Raw genomic sequence first — 16,617 nt, 5'->3', positions numbered from 1 at the left:
ACAAGCACACTTCCACGATAATCAACCTGGACATTGCAGCTGATTAGACATGAACCATGGTGAGCCTTGACTGGAAGGGTGCAGAAGATGTGGAGCTCTGTAAATCCGTGAGTGTGTGCAAGGAAAGATGGAAAAGGAGGAGAAAAGAAGAGAGAATTGTAGAAAAAGGTGTAAGAGGGCCAATCATATATAAATGGAGCCAGTCAGCAACTTGTCTGGTCAAATCCTATACCTGATCACTGCAGTCTGTCCTGTCTTCTTGTATTTCCTCGTTACATCTTTTCTTAAGTCTCTCTTTGTATTCACAGTCTCTCCCATGTTAATGTAGGAGAGCTGGATGACATGCCAGCTACTGGTGAGATCTGTGTGTATGTGAGTAAAATTGTGCCAGCTGCTGGAGTCAGGCTGAGGGGTACAGGCCTGTGGCTGTGGGGCCAACTACTGGAGAGAGTGGGGTCCTAAGTCAATGGTTGAAAGAGCCATAGCTCTCTGGACAAGACGTTGAGCCCAAAGGGACAGCTCTGAGAGTCTAGCATGGATGAATAGAGTACTAGATTCTGGAGTAAGACTGGGGTCAAGGCCCAGTTCTTGCCCCAGTAAGAGCAACTGGGGACACTGGTATGGGAACGGTGTGTGCTCCCAAACCAGCTGTGGTGTGACTGGAATTGAAAACCGGGTGTGGTGGGTTGAGAACAATGTGTGTTTCCACTGGAAGAGGGACCAGTGTGAGTGAGATGAGTAAGGGGCACAATGCCAGCTGTGGGTCACAGGATGTCTACATCCTGGTACTGATTGCTGGGAGGCCAAGCGTCTGTCTCCTCCCAACCTGGTGTGCCTGGGGTGTAATCACAAATAGCAGGTTGAACCCACAGAGAGGAAACCAGCAGCCATATCCTCAGCCTGGGAAGAGACTCCAGCCCCCAGGCACTGGGCTGGGCCTCATGGTGCAGTGCTGGCCTGCAGAGGCTGGAGGAGGAGAAGGAGGAGGAGGAGGAGAAGGAAGATCGTACCTCACTTAGCACCATCTCTGGCTCTGAAGCTTCTCAAATTTTCTCATTATTACTACAGCAGGGTGCTAAAACTAAATATAGGTTTGATCAGGCCCGTGCTTACTCATTTTCCATCCTGATTACCATTATTTCAATCTGGTTTTAAGAAATATTATGTTTCTTTGTTTACTCACCTGCTTTATCAAAGAGAGAGGTTTTTTTTTATCATTTTACATAAAGCTAGCTACAGTTAAAATGAATTATTTTAAAATGCTTCTTCGTTTTCTAGTTTTGTTCCAGCTTTCTCTCTTTTGACTTTATTTTCACTAATATTTGTTCTCTTTTCCCCTTTCTCCTATCAGAGAATCACAGAATCACAAAATGGCCTGGGTTGAAAAGGACCTCAAAGAGTTCATCTAGTTTCAACCCCCCTGCTATGTGCAGGGTCGCCTGTGCTTTAGGTTTGGTCATCACATTTGTTTGTTTTTTTAAGAGAGATTTGGAAGAAAAAGAAAAGAAAACAAAAGAAAACAAAACAACACAACAAAACAAAACATCAAAGTTTCAGAATGTTTATTTATATTTCTACCATTTGCTTGGTTCAGAAGCCCTTCCAAGTCCATGGATTACCTAATATCTCTCGGATTCTGACATCAAAATCAACATGTAGTTTTATTTTTTATTACCACAAATAATCAAAATATTACCTCAGCACCCAATCCAATGAAAAGGTCATCTGGGTTCCTCTGGGAAATTATATTTTCTATTAAGTTTTCTATTGCTCTTTCAAGTCTACTTATACAAGCAGGTAACATTTTTTTTTCAAACTAAATTGTTTTAAATATAAATAGAATTTCTAAATGAATGTCTTCTTCATAAAAATTTTATTTGTTTTGTGGATTTGGATAATTATTTTTGTTCATAACAGTGTAGAATAAATAACCACAGAAATGACTGACATTCCCCACAACTCAAAATCCAGTATTTTTAAAGGAGCATAGAAAATTAAATGCATTAAAATCTTGATAGTGAGACATATTAATATTTTGGAGGAATTCTATCAAACAGGGTTCCGTCAGTACTGGTTTGGGGTCAGAAGAGTTCAGGATGCTGTACAAGATTGTCTTTGTCTTTGCATTGCACTCATGTTTATGTGTGCATCTGCCTATGCATCCTGTCACTGCAACAGCACTGGCCTGAAAGCTTTGCACAATTGAAATTGTTTTTACCAAATCCTGGAGTATGCTACTTACTGAGCCCAAAAATTCAGTTTCACATACGTGCTGATTGTCACTATTAAGCGGAGTAAAAGCAATTATACTTATCATAATAGATATTCCAAAGCAGGAAAAGTGGGATTTAACTCAGAATCTAAGACAACTAGATTTTTGGGTTGTCTAGCTTCTGTTCTGAATGTAACAGAGACTTACACCTTGGTCTCATTCTGGTTCTGCACACATAGATGTCCAGTGCCAGTTGAGATATGCAGGTATTCCTTATAACCTACCAGTGTTACTCCGGAGTTACAGAGGTCTCCTTCAGCTCCTTTGTCCCATCTTTGATCCTTTGATCCTAATGGAGATGTTTCTGATCCTTAGTCCACAGGTGTCCAACATTTTGGCTTGCCTGGGCTACAGTGAGTGAAGAGAAACTGTCTCAGGCCACATATATGTAGGTCGCTCCAGAAGTAATGCTTCCTATTTATTTCCATGGGAACTACAACAGATACAATGAGCAGAGTAGTACTGTTTGCTAGAGCAAATTCTAGCTGCAGAACACCCTTTTTCAACATAGTCAGTGCCATTAGCCATGCATTTTCATGAGCAGTGAACAAGAGCCTGCATTCCATGCTTGCAACATTCTGCACCAGCACAGGTGACCCCATGTCACTGCTGCCACTACTGAAATGGACCACCCACCCCTCACTGTGCTCGCATCCACTGTTGGGTCTCTGTAAATGTTCTGCAAGTGCCAGGAATCTCAATGGGTGCCATTTTTTTTGGCATGGAGGAGTTCAGTGACACACTCTTGCTTCATATGCACTTCCCTGTCCGACACTGTTCTGTCAAACTGCCTCTCTGCTGCCATCTGTCACATGACAACAAAATAAGGAAAGGAATATTGGTGGGAAGGTTCAACCTCTACTGCCATACCACTAACATCTGCCTCTGATATCATGGGCCAACATTATAAAATAGGAGGCATTACGTTTGGAGCAGTTCTCAAGAAATATATACTATAGTTAATGTATACAAATAACAAAATGTTTTATATTTTTATTAAAAAATTAATATTTTTATGAAACTACATAAGAAGGAGAGAAACAAATATCCCATAACTAGTGGGATGCTTGACCTTGCTCTTGTGAAACTAGCTCATCAGTCTCATTTGATGGCAGTGGTTTCAATTCTTAGTGAGCTCTCAAGGTATTCATCAGAGGTTTTTGATGAAATTTTATTTTTCCTGTGCTTCATCGTTGAGAAGAGCTGTTCACAAGTGTGCATACTGCCAAAAAGCAGTGACATTGAATAGGGCTGATTGTGAAGTGAGGGGTATTTCTCTGGTAAGAGAGAGCTTATAGTAGAGAGATATGATCAGATGTTGGATATCTGATTATAAATGAAATCTGTAGGGTTATAATGGAACGCGGGCCATAGATTGAAAATGCCTGTCTTAGTGTGTTTCATATGACACTAGGCACCAGAGTGTGGGCAACTCCACCAAATACACAGAGCTCATGCAGAGACCCCTCTGCTGTTGAACACCAACACATGACTGAGTTTCCTTAACGTAAGTATTTCAGGTTATTTCAAATGAGATGTCTGATATTTCCATGCAAACCCATGCTGGCACTCAGGAGACTCATACTTGCTGAGTGATACTTGAAATAGAACATATAAAAAGCCACTAGCCACCTATATTTGGGAAATAATTGTATCCAAATAATATTTTTTTCTAAGAATTCATCAATCCCTTTGATTGAACCTGGAATTCTAAGTCCCTTTCTAGCTTGAACTTACTTGCCAGACTGGAAGCTAGTTCTTCCATCTGTGTTTGAATCAAATGGTATTGCTTGCTTCTGACCCAACCAATGGCAGATTTCTTTGGGTCTGACCTGCAGTGTGTGCTCAATGTCTTCCTTGTGGCAATGCAACATGTACCACAGCTGGCAAAGTCTGGCTTGCCAGACATGCCACTGTCAGCACGTTGCAGTTACAAGAAGGGTTTCTACCAGATTGCCTGGATTTTGAATAAAGGAATATCATAAGCAGGTTGGAAAGTGATAAAAACAGAGCCTGCTGTTAATCAGGTTTGCTTAGAATGAATGCCCTTTTTTAAGATGGGTTATTTTTTACATGATCCTTTCGTACAGACGCTGTTGTTTGCAGTGGTTAGCACCAAGCCAAGTCTTGGATGCTTTGCAGAGTTTCTTCCAGCAGCATGGAGTTCATCGGGTCACCCTTTATCCTATTTAATTGTTAATAGTTAGTCATGATATGCAGTCCTGTTGTCAGATGTGAAGGGTGATACAGGGGCTGTGTGCAAAAGAATGCTATTCTTCATCACTTGTGTTGTTAGCAAACATGTTGCAACACAAGTCTGAAGTGTGCAATATCCAAACCCCAAAGCACTTCGCACTTCTAACCTTTTCCTTCTGCCTCTCATCTCCTTCAAAAACAGAAGGAGGTAATTTCCAAGGTCAACATGTCCCCTTTTATTCAGATACTCGTTGGAAAAAGAAAGAGGCAGAAACATGCATTCATTTTGATCTGTGAATTCCAAGTTAAAGGGACTCTGATGAATAACCTACCCCCTTTTGAAAACATAATTTCTAACATACCTCAGGAACAGCCAAATCTGATAGGGAATATCATTCAAAATACTTTCATGTAGTTCATTTCCTAATCTTTTTGCTCCATCACTGAAAGGTTAATAGGAAAAACAACAAATGGGCATATTGCTGCAATCAAGCAAAAATACCAGCTCTTTTTGCATGGTTATGCAGCTTTCATGTGAATATGGCAAACAGACGTTATCCTGAACAGAAAAAAGTTTCATCCACTACATTTTGTGAGAGTGCCCAAAGTCCAACACTGAGTTGAGCAAGGTGACACGGAGATGCATTGCAAGAAGCCCCAGAGAACTGTTAATCAAAATGAATATTAGTATCCAGAGGCACAGGAGCATATGGCTGAGTTTCCTCAAGTAAACAGGTGGGGAGAAGTGGACTCGAGCTCTTGTTGCTCATAGGGCCTCTGGAATGTGAGTGGACAATCTCTTGAATGACAACAATCAGATACCATTCCTGAGCTGAAGTCTCTGAAACAGTAACAGATCACTGTTGCCCAAGATCAGCAACAGCATGAGACTCAACGCATTAATTGGGCTATAATCATAGGTTCATAGCATGGCATAGGTTGGAGGAGACCTTAAAGATCATACAGATCATACCCCTGCCATGGACAAGGTTACCACTCACTCCACTGGGCTGGACTAGATGATCTACAGAGATGATCTCCCTGCCAAGCTCAACAGTTCTCTAATACTTCATTAGTGAATCCAGTTCCACAAGGAGAAGGGTAGAGCCTAGCTCAGGCCCACTTGAAAGATAAGATGCAAACAAAGGGAGGATCCAAAGAAACAGGAGAAAAATATAAAGATCTAGATGTGGAAAATCTTCTCTGCTGATCATTGACAGTGAAGGTCTCACCCAAAGTGGAGCCTGTGCTGTCTGTTGGGCAGATAAAGATTGGACAGCGTGTTCTATAGATCACTTTCTATGGAACAGCACTTTCCCTTGCAACAGGGAGAAGTTTATTTGCACCATTAAAGAACATGCATTCCTTAGACCAAGGAAAAAGATAGTAATAATAATATTTTTTTTTAAAAAAAGAAGACAAATAACTACACCTTATCTACCCTGAAGGTAGTCAAAGAAGTCAAAGAAGAGGAAATTCCAAAGTGAGAGGAAAGGGGAAGCCCTTAACAGAAATTTGCTGTGTTACCAGTACTTACAAAGTTTTGGGACAAAGGAGAGGATCTATTTTGTACTCCCTTATACAACTGCTGTTGAGTTCTGTGTGCATAACCAGGAACAGGCAATTTCCAGCATGGAAAAGTTAAATGTATTACTTATTGGTCTCCTTTATTTGGTCCAGTCTCAAAACTCTTGGGCTCACATAGAATCTGTCTGCATAAAATGAATGTCAAGGATGAATGTCAGTGGCTGGATGGAACAGTAGCTGTTTTTGATAGTAACTTTAATCTGCTTTGTATACCAATTGCAAGATGATAGAGATGCAGTCTATGTAGTTTCTGGAGCCAGGAAGAAGTGATTAGGGAGTCAGTCAGTCTTGACTCCTTCAAGCCCTTTTTATAGCTATCGGAGTATCTCAAAACAGCTTTGGTCCTCATTTTATTTTTTCAACACAAATCACAGCACTTAATCTGAAAAAAAAAAAATGACATGAATTGTAAAAATCCTTAGCCAGTGCTGAGACTTCAGCTTTGACTTTTGAATGGTGATTTGCACAGCATTACTCAATCTTCCTGACAGTGCAAATTTTTTTGTTGTTATTTTTGAGGGTTTTTTTTTTGTTCTTTTTACAGGTGAGTGTTGATGGAGTAATGCAGAATTGTTCAGCTAATTGGTAACATTCACTTGTATATACAGATACACACCCACATGTTCCTGGGTGAAAGCTCATTCCAGCATTTTTGCTCTTATGTAAGATGTGGTTAGTTTCCTCATCTATTTTCAGTGTGGTTTTCTGTTTTTATGTCAGTATTAAATGCAATTTATTAAGTTTACAACCTTGACAGTGTGAATACATTGCCATTTATTAGGCACTGGCACGGCATTAAAACATCTGTTTTATAAGAAACATAGTACATTTCTGGAGCTTTTGTTCCATTAGTTGGAATTACTTTGGGAAGCTCTCCAGAGAGAAAGCTCTAGCTCGACATCTTCTAGCCACATTCTTGCCAGACTCGTAGGTGCAAACTTGGCATCAGCAGTAGGGGGAGTTCTGGGATTGCACTTTTCTTATACCCTACTGCAATGTCCAAATAACCCAGGGTAAAGAAGGAAATGGAGAGAAGAGCAGAAAAGAAATAAGGAGAGAATAGGGCTCCATTACTCTTAGCATACATACCCTGCGTTTGTCTTAGGGTCAGCAGAAAGCATCTTGTGTCGATTTGATCTGAACTGTTTGCCATGTACCTCAAGTACGCATGGCTGAAGTATGAACTGATGCCCTCAAGTATAAATAAGGACAGCTGTGACTAGGAAGTGCTAGAGAACAAGTGAAGAATCTATGAACGTGAACATTCTCAGCAGAGCTCAAACATGGGACTGAAGACTGAAAACAAGATTTACCAGATCTGTACGAGGAACAACTTCAGTACTCTTACACAGAATTTTAATCACAGAATCATGGGAAAGTTTGTGTTGGAAGAGACGGCTTACGGTCTCTCATCCAGCAGATTTTTTCAAAGAATAACTCACTTTCGTGGTGAACTTTAAGGCTAGAATAAAATTCTCTTCACTTTTGAAAATGCCCAAGGATGGAGACTGCACAGCACCTCTATGGAATTACAGGAAGGACAGTGCAGCCATGAAGCCCATACCAAAAGTGATAATGACACCAACAGGTTTGGGGCTACAGTTTCCAATTGACAATGTGCTGTTGTTAAAAAAAAATAATAATAAAAATAAAAAAAAAGAAGAAGAAGAAAAAAGGCAGATTACCATTGAACTAATGTCAAATAAAATGCTTCCGGTCAGACCAGTGAATCCAAGTGAAACATTCCAGTTTCAAGGAATGCTGAAATATTTCATTTTCAGTAAAAAAAAAGTGTTGAAGGAAAACATTTTGACAGATGCATTTCCATTTTGTTTAAGAAGGAAGAACTATTCTTCTCATCCCAATTTGGAGTGAAAACAGATCTTGCAATCTTACAACACCCCCCACGAAACTATAGCTATTGTTCATTATAAAGACATTGTCAGACCAATAGACCAATGCTGAGAAGGAGGTCAATAAAGCAGGTCATAGTGGAGCTTGCAACATTTGGAATCTATAAATATATTACATAGCCATGCATATTTAGATTTATACACCACTGTGTACAAATAACCATCTTACTGTCTAAAAGTTGGGAATGGAATTGAATAGATTTTATTTACAAAAGGCCTAACTGAAATGTACACTCAATTTCCCAAAGGTAGCTGGTTTATTTAAAATAATTGCATGAACAGAAGTAAAATTCCTTTAACTCCTTTTAGCTATGGTGAACTTTACTTCTGCATACTGGAAATACAGGCTTACATTTTCACCTGTCTTCTTTCAAAGGTCCTGGCTGTAACTTGGTATTTCCTGCCACTGTTTGCTGGTGTTGTGTCCCTTCAGAGTAGTGAAAGCAAGAGTTGCCTTGAGAGAGAATGGATGTCTTGGATATCCATGAAGGACTTAGAAGAAAACTTAAGGAGTGACTACAGGAGGCAGCATGGCTTTTTTTTTTTTAAGAATGTTCAAGTCTTTGCTGGATGGGCACTTTGTCTGATGACAGACTAAAGAGTTCCTGGATCCTCGTCTGAGGAAATGTGCCATTTTTATTGCCAGTACTTTTAAATTGTTATGAAGACTCTGAACACTGCCAGAAATGAAAACATGTAAGGGAGTAACTATTCAGAAAAAGTTTAAAGCCAAAGTGTCAAAATAGCACTGCCCTCCTCATTTGTTTGGTCTTCAGAGCTGACAAAAAAAAAAAAAAACACAACTTCAAGCTAGGATTTGGGGGACTGCTGATAAACATAATGTGCACCACTCAGACCATTGTGTGTGTGAAAATGTTGATATTAGTTCTTGATATGGCCAGTCTGCTTCTGCCAAACTAAACTAGCCTAAGGGCTGCTCTAGTTCACGCAAAAAGTTTATAGCTATAAGGGAGTCCAAACTGCAGTCAGGTGCTGGCCTCCCACCCCATGGAGTTTAACTGGGACTTAGAAAGATGTGAAGGAGGAACAGGGACAGGATAGGATGGTATGCCACATTCTGAGTCATCAGGAGAAAGAGAGGGGGGTACGCAGGCCTGACAAAGCAGTACTTTTGGGACTGCGAGATCTGAAGTTGTTGCAAGAAGCAATAGGCATAGAGAACTTCTTTTACAGTATTTAGAGGTGCTCTTCTTTCTGGTTTTGTCTGTTTTAACTGCAAGATAAAAATGTCTATTCAGAGCTGCACATCAGCTTCTGTGAAATTTCTAACTCTGAGGTATTGCATAACATACACAGAGCAATCCTATGACGTTGTTTAAGGTTATTCACTGAAGAAACCCATTAACCCCACTAATTTCAGTCAATGGGGGAAGGAAGAATTGCCTTATGTTATAAAAGTTGTTTTTTTTTTCAAATGGAGAGGGCAGAAGACAGTGTTGAAAAATGATGCCTAGCACAATCTGCCAATAAAAATAAAGAAGTGTGCAGGAAGGTACCAACTGCCTTGAGGTACAAGGTATTTAGATATTTAGGAAACCAAGTGGACATAGGAACTCAGCAGTTTGAAAAAATGCCTCACGCTGGAAGACTTAAGCTTATGTGTGGTCTATTCTAACCTTGACACTTTGGTTGTCCTAACAAGTAGTCAGGAAGAAAAGAGACTATTTAGAGATGTATCTGACAAGCTTCCCGTAGGAATAGACAGTCAAAGTAAAGTCTGGAAGCAGAATTTTGCACTGAATTTATAGGATTCATGTATCTTCCCTTATCAAAAGGGTAGCAAGGTTGAAATTAGACATTTGGATGTCATTGGTTTTTGATTTTCTTTGTTTTCTCAACAAGAATCTCAGACTGAATGCTTGTGTTTCTCTCTGTTATTAAGCTCAAAACCAGATATTATTCAGAAGCTACTAAATGAGTAAGGAACAATAAAAACGTCTGCATGTGGTCAAGGAAAGCCCAGATGCCAATCCAAAACTGGAGAAATCCATCATCACCAATCCCAGACTCACTCTTACAGGTAACCTGCCAAGACTGAACTTCAGGTATCTTCTCAATCAACATATCTACATTTAGACAACTGTTCCCTAACTTTGCATGCTTTCTAGGACCCAGAAACTTCTTAGTTTAGGTGTTTTGATAGGTAGAAACAACTTCTTTCAATATTATATGAAGGACCTAAGTACTTAGTGAAGATCTTGGCCATTCGTCTCTAAGTCTGTTGCCTTTGGTCTCATTAAAAATATCAGTGGCAAGTCAGGGATGGAACTGCCTCCCTAAACAAAACCTTTTCTTATTGTCTGTTCCTCTTTTTCCCCAAGACCTCCACCTCAGTGTTTTCCTCACAATTTACTAAATTGGATTTATTCTGAATTTTCCACCACTCATCTATTTTTCCTTAAATTATTCATAATATCTTATAGAATAAATTGTTATGGACCTAACCCACAGCTCCCATCTTCCTTTGAGAAAAAGATCAATCTCTCTTCAAACAGGACATAATACGGTCTCATCTAAGGTGGTCTCATTTTTTATTCTATAAAGAGCAAGAAAGCACCATTGGAGGAGATCTGGGAAAGTCAACTCAGTGAACATCAGACTGAGTGGAAAAGGGTATGTGTGGGTACTGAGCAGTGCTCATACCGCAGCAAGGATAAGGAATCTGTCTGTACAACTGTGCCAGATCATCCTTCGTTCAAGCAGTAGGAGCCAGTCTGTTTGCAGCTGGAAAAGCAAAGTGCCATCAACAACATTTACATAGTTCACACACACCCCTGGGCTGATTAGGTGTGAAATAGGGACGGGAAATTGCTTTTAAGTGTCCAGCATTCTTGGCTCCAACTAGAGCCATCCCAGGCATTTTCATCTGTATGCAATACGCAGCTCCACAGAAAGGAAGCTCTTTGGTGCTACAGGATCATCTTTGATTTGGGGTGGCACTTTGGAGCCCTCTTTCTACAGCTAGAAAATAATTAAAGGGATTCTAGAAAAGAAATTTTCAAAGCATCTGTAAAACAGCCCTGTAAAGTGCATATTCAAACTCTGTTTCAATTCTGCTTCTCTTTCTTTTGCTATCTTACACTGCCACACCTGACTTTAAAAGATCTTTATCTCTTATTGTTAAGAGTAAGAGAGAGGGAAAGGAGAAAGCCTTGGGCTTCCTAGCAAGTGTGAATCAGAATTAAATAGGGTACAGAGAGAACCTTGTGATAAAACGCACCCCAGACATGGTTAGGAAACTCAAGCACTCCAAGAGAGCTCTCAGGCTGTTTTACATCAGCATGTGAGTGTATTATTTGTGGAAGAGGGTAGAGTTGTGTTAGCAGTTGATGATATATGGTAAGGACTTCCCTGCAGCAGGCACCAATTAGCTTCCTCTTGTGAGATGCAGATATCATGTCCCCTCCCTACACTTTGGGTGAAGTATTTTACAGAGAGCTACAGCATGTGAGGAAACACTAATGTTGATTATAACCTTTTCCCTTATTACAAAACCATAGGTCTTATGGCTTATTTGCATTGATAAACAGAAAGAGAGAGAGCTAGGTCCTCATGGTAGGACAAGGGGGAATGGCTTTAAATTAAAAAGGGGAATTTTAGATTAGATGTTAGGAAGAAATTCTTCACTCAGAGGGTACTGGCACTGCTGCTCAGAGGAGTTGTGGATGCCCCATCCCTGGAGGTGCCCAAGAACACATTGGATGGGGCCCTGGGCAGCCTGACGTGGTGGGGAGCAGCCCTTATCTATTGAAAGGGATGGAGCTCGAAGATCTTTAAAGTTCCTTCCAACCTAAGTCATTCTATGACGATATGATTGAATTTTCATACAAGCCTGGGAGTTTAACGCTACCTGGATAGCTACAAAAGAATCTCTGTACTGACTTGTTTGCTATCGCATGTTGTTCCACATCTGCTCCACATCTGTGCCAGAAGGAGCAGATCCTGCCCAAGCTGAGCTCTACCACAGAATGCTTTGGAACAGGAACAGTACCCATAAACCTTGTTCTCACCCAGCAGAGATGTACTGGGATCCAGTAAATGCCCACAGATATCCTTTACCATAGCATAAATCAAAGAAAGGTATGGCTATGCCTTGAGATAACAAACTGCCCAGACATTCACTGTAGACCTGGATGACAGAAAGAAAGGTTTGTGCTGAGCCAACAGGGACTCCACAGACATGGGAGACCATAAGGTTGACCTTGTGATAGTTGTGAGCTGCATTACTGTGTGCCATGTAGACTTCATTTATCTTTCAAGACAAACCACAATACTAAACAAAATGCATACAAGTACAAGGTTTCTCATCTGTGCTGTCCTTTTCAAACAGTGGTGTTTACATGCAGGGATACCCAAATGACAGGGAACTGGGATCACTGGCCACCTCTGACAAGGAGACACTCACACACTGATTGAGAGCCTGAACTCTGGCACATAAAATAATACACTGCTGAATTTGTGTGATCCTTGTTATTGAACTCATACCATGTGTAATCCAGACAAAGTGAAATGTGAGATCAGAGCAGTTGTCTGCTACACCCCAGTGAGCAGGAGTGGGGTGGCTTCAAAACCTATAAATGATTTTCTTAAACACTTCAAGCCTGACAGAGCTAGTCTTCAGACAGTGCTATGAAGTGAAGATTACATGCACACACACATATAGGAGATTTATTTTTATTTTCAGGGATAAAGACTAAGTCATTCAACTCTCTATCCAGTGACTGTGGTTGGAGAAGGAAGAGCCAAAAAGTACAGGAAAGCAGATTTATCCTGTGTTAGTGAAGGTGAGTTGGACTGTTTGGAGAAAAGTTAGTCTTCTATTAGCATAAGGGATGGCTGCTGGTATGTTACCTCCCTGCGTGTTGGTCTGACTGTTGTCCAAAGCTAATGCCAATGGGAAGATTGAGGGAAAGGTATTTCAGTCTCGTGATACTCATTGTCTCAACTTGCATTAACTACAGCAAGTAGACATGGAAACTCTGGACAATGGCTCTACCTCCCATCTAGTTTCTCTGCTTTTGCATACAGCTCCTCACAGACCATTTTCTAACACACTCATCTGTACACTTGAAGTGGTCTGTAAAGGTGAGACGTTCTTCTGACAGCAAATAGACTCCCCTGAGCCTCATCACTTAGAAGGGTGTGGAGCATGGAACAAGACCTTTGGGCTGGTTCCACTGAGCCATAGTTCTCTGTCTAGGAGAAGGTTCTCTTTTTTACTAAAGAAAAAAAAAGTTAAAATGTCAATTTTAGAAGACTTTTAGTATTTTTGAACCGCAATTTGTTGTTGACAGTAGGAAAAATGCTGTTTCTACTTAAAAGTGGAAATGTTTTCCTAAAAGTATCTCTCAAAAGCCGTCCATTTGACTTGAATTTTTAACTGAAGAAAAACAAACAAACAAGAAACTCTGTGTACTTGGTCATGTGGGAATCAGTGACTGTGTTGTGCTTGAATTCAGCGTAGTAAGAAGTCAGGGTTAAGTGGATCAGCTCCAACCAGATGTACATCAGCACTGTAACTGGTTTCTGTCCGTGGCTTGTATGACACCTGGGGAAACCATATGAGAAAACTTGAAGCACGCAATGATCACAGTCCATAGGCTTCTAACAAGAAAGAGCTTTCTGCAAGAACAGAGTACTTATGGGGGAATCCTAAAAAGCACTCAATTTAATATGAAACTGGCTAACATCCATTTGGACCAAAAATTCCAAGGTACGCGAGCAGCAGCTTCATGGAGGGCTGTTCAAAGGCCTGTTATTCAAGGACAGTCTGGAAACAGTAAAGGGGAGAGTGATCAAACATAAACTTACAGAGCCAAACAATACTTGTCCAGAGAAATAGGGAAAGGAAAAAGAAAACTGCTAGCCAGATAATTAATACATCTTGAGTGATGAAAAAGAAGTTGTTTTGTTTCCTATAGCAGAAGATCCCATTTTGGAGTCTTTGTTGTCTAATAAAGCATGAGTTCAGATTAAAAGAAATATCCTGAAATTAGGGATTTTTTATTATAGAATCAGAGAGTCACAAAATGATTTGGCTTGGCAAGGATCTTTAAGATCATCCAGTTCCAACTTCCTGCTATAGGCAGGGACACCTCCCTCTAGACCAGGCTGCTCACAGCTCCATCCAGCCTGGCCTTGAATGCTTCCAGGGATGGGGCATCCACAGCCTCACTGGGCAACCTGATCCAGTGTCTCACCACCCTCACAGTAAATAATTTCATCCTAATATCTAGTCTTATCTTCTGCCTCTGTGGATTTCTTGATGTCCAGTATGGGACTTCACACTTCATCATGTTTAAGGCATTGTTATCTTCTCATTTCTGACCATATTTTTTTTACCATACTTGTAAGAATCTTAAAGACCCCTGCTTTCTATTGAATTTGATGGTAGTTGACTACAGGATTCAAAAAGTATTGCAAGAGAAAGTACACAAGCTTTGCAGACTGCATAAATATGGCTTAGACATGATACAAACCATATTATTGTCAGGAAATTCATAGTAAAATAACATGCCCCCTGTACACAGCCCTGTAGTAGCAACTTTATGCCATCTGCCAGCACTCTTTAATTTTACAGGGAATTATGATTCCCAATCTCATTTGGCCATCTGGCAATAGCTATAAGAAAGTAGAGTTGTACAAATCTATGGGATTTGAGTAGTTTGTAACTTCCCCAGTAAATTCCTTCCAAAAATTTTTGGCAGATAAATCCAGGTATGTTTCTACCAGGCAACGGCAGAACTTTTCAGGCTGAGTGAGCTGAGAGTTGGCATTTGCACAATTGCTTTAGCTCAAAGTTCATGCAATGCTAACCTGCCTTGAACTGTGTGGTGTGGTTACAAAGGCAACTCCTGCAACCCTCCCACCACCAAAAACTTGCCACGTAAACTCTGTACATAGATACGTAAACCTATTCCAGAATAAGGTTTTAGCATAGGAACTGTTTCTACAACTAGGCTTCTTTTTCCTTATACAGATTGTTTGGTGTAGGACAGCTGATCTTTTTTTTTTTTTTTTTTTTTTCCTTCACCAGAACCCCTTGTATAGATGTAACTTTACCTACTTAGACCCTAAAAGATCTGGCTGGATCCTGGTGCTGAAAAACCTCACTGGCTCCAAGCCTACTACATCTGTACATGCAGTTCTCTACAGCAAAGATGTAAGATGTGGTTCCAACTGCAGGATTACTCTGTTACAATGTCCTCTGCTCCTTAACACATTAATAAGAATTTCACTGGGCCTATTGGTGTAATAGTCATGCATGGATAAAAAGCTAATTATCTTTATCTCTGAACTATCATAGAAAGAAAAATGAGATTTTCCAATGCTGATGAAAGTATTCTTATGGAGAACAGACTAAAATCTTGTACTCTTGTGAGCTGCTACCTTATGGAGTACAAAATTTGACTCCTTGCTGCATATAAATACTTGCAGCTTCCTGGAGGGACCAAAGCTCCCTGTCTCCCGCAGATGGGATAAATAGAGGCTGCTACCATGGATCAGCCTGAAGGCACACCCAAGCACTCCCCAAAGCACACACAGAAGTTTATATAATGCTTTTAGATGACCCATGAACCCTCAGCCCTTTTTGGTGACTTTGACTCAAGAGCATTTATGCAGACAGACGATCCAGCAAATCTTCAAGCCAATCTTTGAATCCATCCTTAAATAACAGTGTGGATACAACTACTTACCAGACAACATTCTGATTTTTTGCTTATGTCTGTATTTTTATAACCTGACTAGAGCATCCAAAGCTCCACAGAAAAGTTAGTAACTTGTGTTGCATTGAAGCAGAATTGACACATATTCTGGTATCCTCTATAGTTCGTTTGCTTGTTAATTTGTTTTTATTCATTGATACTTCCTTGCACAGGCTATACTAGTAGTTTTGTCAATGCACTTCCTTGTTGAATTAAAATTAGTGCAGACAGATTTCTGGGGACATTACCTTTTTCTGTTCACAAGTCATAACATGTTTCTCATTCTGGCCATCTGATTTTGGAGACTGTAAGCAAGCTCCCAGTGATAATGCAGTACAGAAAGAATGAAGGGAAAAGATAGTGAAGTCCTCTGTGATGATGGTCTGCCTTTTCTGTTTTACCGATCTTTCAAGATTTTCATGGAGTTAACTTCTTCCATCTTCATGTGAGCTTAAGCAGGCTTTTGAAGCTTTTTATTTAAATTTGTTAACAATTCCAGATGATGATCTGACATGAATTTTCAAGCCATAGGTTGAAAACTCCTAGCGTTTGAGAGCTTAAAACACCCTTCTTGAGTTTTGTCCAAAGCTTTTTGACCTTAGTCAGTAGAGTCACTGACTCAGGGTGGGCTTTGGATCAGTCTTGAAAGGTATGTAGCATTTTACTAACTGCAGCTTTTTACTCTCCTCCATGCCGAGTCTCCCTTCTCACTCTTGTGTTTGTTGTTCCTTCTTTCCACCCCAGCAGATGTTTTCCAGGCAACAGAACAGGATCTTGCTTCACTTGGAGCCAGAGCCAAGCTCCGAAGGTCTTGCACTGATTAATACCAATGGGAGTGGCACCTCTGAACAATCAGAAGCATAGAGCAAGGGAAGGGCCCTTCCTGCCCCTGCACTTGCTCCTCGCTAGGTTACCAAAAGCC

This window comes from Meleagris gallopavo, chromosome 6, assembly GCF_000146605.3.
Source record: "Meleagris gallopavo isolate NT-WF06-2002-E0010 breed Aviagen turkey brand Nicholas breeding stock chromosome 6, Turkey_5.1, whole genome shotgun sequence".
NCBI classification, from domain to species: Eukaryota; Metazoa; Chordata; class Aves; order Galliformes; family Phasianidae; genus Meleagris; species Meleagris gallopavo.
This window is presented reverse-complemented; position numbering follows the sequence as displayed.